This window comes from Helianthus annuus, chromosome 4 (genome assembly GCF_002127325.2).
Source record: "Helianthus annuus cultivar XRQ/B chromosome 4, HanXRQr2.0-SUNRISE, whole genome shotgun sequence".
NCBI lineage: Eukaryota > Viridiplantae > Streptophyta > Magnoliopsida > Asterales > Asteraceae > Helianthus > Helianthus annuus.
In genome coordinates, this window is record NC_035436.2 from 90,647,575 (window position 1) to 90,653,874 (window position 6,300).

Genomic DNA, 6,300 nt, shown 5'->3' on the forward strand with positions numbered 1-6,300 from the left:
GGTTACAACCCTGAACTACGTGCGTGGCTTCTAGACTTTTACCGTTAGCTAACTCTACTACATGTTTGGTGGGTAAAAGTGTTGGTGCACGTTTTAGCAGTTGACACATTTTCACAGACATATAGCTTGTATCCGCACCCGAATCAAATAAAACAGTAACGTAAATATTGTCGAGGAGAAACTTACCCATGACCACATTGGGATCGTTCACTGCATCGCCTCGACCTAGCACAAAAGCGCGACCACGAGCTTCATTGCCGTTGTTGTTGTTTCCCCCGTTGTTGTTATTCCCGTTGCCCTGATTGTTGTTGCGATTCTGGTTCAACTGAGGGCAGTCGCGTTTGAAATGACCTTCAGCCCCACACTGGAAACATCCCCGGTTTCCACGTTGTGGCTGCTGCTGGTTCTGTGGAGCTGGTTGCTGAGGCTGCTGATTCTGATTCGCAGGCCGTGGACTCCTACAGTCTTTGGCCTCGTGACCCATCTTAAGACACCTTTGGCAACGACCCTTGTTACACGGGCCATTGTGATGTCTGTGGCAATTGTAGCACTTAGGTTGACTTCCCTGATATCTCCTCTGTCTGTGACCACCAGAGGATTGCTGACTGGGACTCTGATAGTGGTCAGTCTTCTGCTGCTGAGATTGTGGCTGAACAGTCGCTGAACCCCTGCTGGAATCTCCATCCCATTTTCTTTTACTGTCACCAGATGTAGCAGGAGTAACTGAGGTGGTGACGTTAGCAGTAGCATTAACACGCTTGGGCAGTTTATTCTGATCCACTGCCTGATCGGTGATGCGATGAGCGAGACGTTGAATTTCCTGGATGTTGTCGAGATTAGCCGAAGTGACATGGCTCTGGATCTCTGGTGCCAATCCCTTGAGATACATCTCGATGCGCTTGTACGGAGGGTCCACCATAGTTGGACACAGAACGGCCAGCTCATTCGACCGTTTAGTATACGCTTCAATCTCTGATCCAACCATTTTCAGGTTATACAGCTCGTCTTCCAGCTTGTGAATATCTTCACGCGTACAATACTCACGCTTGATGAGTTCCTTAAAATCGTTCCATGGGGTGGCGTTAGCAGCTGCCAACCCCAGAATTTGCACCTGCGCGTTCCACCAGGTTAGCGCGATTCCTTCCAAGGTGCCGGTGGCAAACTTGACCTTGCGAGCCTCAGGGCACTCGCACATTTCGAATACTGATTCTAGCTTTTCAAACCAATGGAGGAGTCCCACTGCCCCCTCTGTGCCACTGAAAGAATTTGGACGACAGTCCATGAAGTTCTTGAATGTGCAGACAGGCTGCTGCGCGTGTTGACCTATTGTGTACGAATAGGACGAAGTTAGATACGAGAGTTAATGTAGGATCTAAAGATCCTAGTGTGTGCCTATACTGCAGGATATACTACCTGCTTGAGCTGCTGCAACTGCCGCAGCAACTTGAGCTTGAACGAGAGCCTCTAGCTGGGCTTGTGTCATGTTGATTCGTCCAGACATGATCTTCATAGTAAAAGTAACGTAAATGAGAGTGGTTCGCGAGTAGGGCGATGACAGAAAAGTGTAAGCACGTAGGGATTCTCATGCTATAGTATCATGTGTATCTAAGCGTAATGCGAGCAAAGTTCTAAACAGTTCTAGCAAACAGGCAATAAACATAAACCTTATTACCTAGGATGTCGAGTCTTGCACGTGGAGCGAAGCGTCGTTGTGGATCGTTGAGAGCACTGTACTGGTTATAGTCCGGTTTTAATAAAACGTTTTCCCATATTAAAACCTAGTTCTCTATAACCAATGGCTCTGATACCAATCTGTCACACCCCCAAAATCCACCCGCGGAGTACCACCGCTTGGAGGCGTGACATGACCAGGATCAAGCCATCAATCATATCAAACATAGCATTTAATATAAAAGTAATTAATGTAAATCATCATGACATGATTGATGTTTCAAAACCAAACATCGATTAAATAGCAGAAGCATAGTATGTAATCTCAAAATAGTTATAGGTTCAGATAAAGTTCATGATCCATATCCACCACGACCTGCTCCTCCCTATGCAAGCTAAGGTCCTGCAAGGCATGCAGCAAATAATCAACAAACTAGTTGAGCGAGTTCACAGAAAGTAAGTTCATAACATAGTGCATAAGTTTAGCTAGTGGGGGCTTCCCATACTAGTGTGTCCTGTCACACCCCCAAAATCCACCCGCGGAGTATCACCGCTTGGGAGCGTGACTGACCAGGATCAAGCCACCAATCATATTGAACATGTAATTAATATTAAGTAAAATAAATGTAAACCATCCATCCAATACGATAGGTGTTCAAAACATAACCATAGTTTCAAAGTGTAGCGGAAGCATAGTAAATAATCCAACAATAGTTAATAGTTTTAAATGTCATAATAGTTCAACGTAGAAACCACGATCCTTGCCCACAACGACCCGCTTCTCCAGTGCAAGCTCCAAGTACCTAACGATCTGCAAGGCATGTAACAGAATGATCAACAAACTAGTTGAGCGAGTTCACAGTAAGTAAGTGCGTAACAGTAAGTAACGGGTGGCTCTACTGGGCCAATAGTAAGTTATAAAGGTGGGGGCTTCCCATGTTATGTGACCACTAGACTATTCGTATCAACTACTCGTATCATCCCTGTTCTTCATCCGAGAACAGTAGCGCGTATGGGGTGTACGTAGGTTTTACGTACGTATCCTTCATAACCGAGGATAGGAGACGCGGGGGTGTACGTGGGTTTCACGTACGTATCCTTTGTACCGAGGATAGAAGTAATGCGTACACGTAGGTTTTACGTGCGTGCCTGACATCCGAGGCAGTGTTTGGCATATGACCACGTAGGTGTTATCCTAACCTACGGAACCATCCTGACATCCGAGGATCATGGTAGGTGATAGTCTAGGAAAGCATTTGTACGTTCTAAGTCAATTGAAACCTTTAACCCATTCCCACAACCCGGGAATCCCATGCCTTAGTAGGAGTGTGAACTCACCTTGGTTTGCTCGGTATGTTATTGCTTCTAGGGTTTGTTAGTCGTCTAAGCCCGTTACACACGACCTAGGATATAGTGCACATGATTTGATGTAAGTGTTTGCATCAAATTAGGGTTTACACATCTTTGATATCCAAGCGATTGTGTTGTGTGTGTTTATTGTGTACATGATGACATCACATAGAATGTTCACGCACGTAGAATCATATAGTTGCATTCAATATCATACGATCATTCACGTAGAATCATACATCATGTAAGCATTCAATCCTATTCACGCAATTCACTCGTAGCGTCCCTGATTTCACGGTTTAATCTTACATGTATAATAATCTAATGGTCACCGTTAACATACCTATCATATTAACATCGTTATTAAACCTTACAAGTTTAACGTAGTCAGGGATTTACAAATTGTCATGCACAGCTTAGCAGGTTAGCATTATGTAACATGCAATTCATTGATTCAAAGTGAACATCAAACAATATCAGGCAGGGCCTTGCCATTCTAAACTCAGACAAGTGTGGGGGGGGGGGGGGCTTCCCCTGTTAAAAGTCGAACAGAACAAGTCATGGTTTAAAACTCAGACAACATAACCTTAACATTTTCGGACCATGTGAGCTTTAAAAGTCGGACCAAAAGGAGAGGAGTTAAACTCGGACTGGGGGGGGATCCTCACAAACTCGGACCCTTGAATATTCATATAAACTCGGACATATGGCCCCCTTAAACTCGGACCATCATTACTTGCCTAACCTCGGACCCTTATGATCTTGAATAAACTCGGACAAGAAGCATGATAAGGAAACTCGGACATAGTGTTTGCTATTATACTCGGACTATACATGAATAATTAACCTCGGACCATACAAGAGTAATTAAACTCGGTCCTTATATTCATTCCACTAAACTCGGTCCTTTTTCTTCTATTTAAACTCGGGCATGAGTAATTAAACTCGGTCCTTATATACATTCCATTAAACTCGGACAAGCATTTAGTGTATTAAACTCAGACACATGAACTTAATATACTCGGACCTTAATCATTCAAGAAACTCAGACATGTTTGACTGTTTTAAACTCGGACCAAAGCAAGAACATAAAAATTCGGACCTTGTGCTTTCTTATTTACAAACTCAGACAGTTATATTCCAAGATCGGACTAACATTCCATATCAAAAACTCAGAATCAAAATCACGATCGTATCAGTTACTTTCTCTCATTCATACGATCTGGAAAACCCTATTTCGTTCATTTCACAACAGGAATCAATTTAACAATTAAGATCTTCACCATATCATGCATATCTTGTAATCAAACAATTGATTTCACGACTAATCATCATCATAACACATTAATCAAGATTTGAATTAAAACACAGAACCATCAAATCAAAGCTAGGGTTTACAAGCATTCTAATAATCAGGATTTGATACAATCAAACAATCAATAAACAATAATCATTTACCTTGGATTAATTCTGACAAGATTGCAAGATTAAGATTGATGTAGGAGACTTGTGCTTGTGATGAAAATGATGGTGATTGCCAGGGATTCAGAGAGTAACAGTATGTGCTTTGGTTTTTGTGTCAATGATTAGTGAAGAGGGATTAGGGTTATAAATCTCTAGGATTTCGCTAATTACACTTTTCCTCCCTAAGTATCATATTTTACATAAGCACACCATCTCAAACAATTCCACAGTTTCACCACCAAGTTTATATATTTATAAAGTCTTTCATAATTAACAAACAACCATGTACAATCACACACTACGATTTATTGCACCAAAGCGTATACAATTCCATAGCAAACTAATTGTGCAAGTAATTAACTACACGAACAATGAACGTGCAATAAATGCAAAATAGAAATCTTGGAAATTCGAGTTGTCACATTATCCCCAACTTAAAAGAAATTTCGTCCCGAAATTTGGTACGCACTCACTGAGGAAGCTAGGTAAGGTATATCGTTCACTGGTTTTCCTGGGGTGTCACATCATCCCCCCGTTGATTTGGAATTTCGTCCCGAAATTCAGTAGTAGTAGCTTCAGCCTCAGTAGTGGTTGCATTGGTTTCGAATAACTGGGGTACTTTTCTGTCATCTGGTCTTCGCGTTCCCAGGTGTACTCTGGGCCACGTTTGGAGTTCCAACGAACTCGGACAAGAGGGATTCTCTTGTGTTTGAGGACCTTAACATCCCGGTCCGTGATTTCAACTGGTTCCTCGACGAACTGCAACCGCTCGTCGATAGTGAGTTCCTTAAAAGGAATTATGAGGGTCTCATCTGACAGGCACTTCTTCAGATTCGACACGTGGAATACGTTGTGAACTGCACAGAGTTCAGCTGGTAGGTTTAGTCTGTAGGCTACTTGGCCTATTCTTTCAGTGATTTCGAACGGTCCAACCTACCGTGGATTGAGTTTGCCTCGTTTACCAAAACGAACCACACCCTTCCAGGGTGAGACTTTGAGTAGCACTCGATCCCCAACTTGGAATTCGAGCGGTTTTCTGCGTTTGTTTGCGTAAGCTTTCTGACGGTCACGAGCCGCCGCCATGCGTTGTCGTATCTGTGCAATCTTTTCCGTAGCGTCGACTACCATTTCTGGTTCTGTAATCTGACTATCCCCCACCTCTGCCCAACAGAGAGGTGACCGGCATTTACGTCCGTACAATGCCTCGAATGGAGCGGCTTGGATGCAGATGTGGTAACTGTTATTGTACGAAAACTCCACCAATGGGAGGTGCTTTTCCCAGCCGTTGCCGAAATCGATAACGCATGCCCTAAGCATGTCTTCAAGTGTTTGAATCGTTCGCTCAGACTGCCCATCCGTCTGAGGATGATATGCTGTGCTCATGTCTAATCGTGAGCCGAAAGATTTATGCATTGCTTGCCATAGCTCTGACGTGAATCGTGCATCGCGATCCGAAATAATAGAGGTGGGCACTCCGTGCCTCGAAATAACTTCTTTAAGATAGACGTCTGCGAGAGTGGAGAACTTGTCCGTTTCCTTAATCGGCAGGAAGTGTGCAGACTTGGTGAGTCGATCAACTATGACCCATATTGTATCGTTCCCACGCTGAGATCTAGGTAAGCCTGTAACAAAATCCATGGAAATTTCTTCCCATTTCCATTGAGGTATCTTAGGTTGTTGCAGTAGACCTGCGGGTTTCTGATATTCAACCTTGACTCTCGCACAGGTCAAGCACTTGCCAACATAGGTGGCGATGTGGGCCTTCATACCAGGCCACCAATATGTAGTTTTGAGATCGTGGTACATTTTACCCGA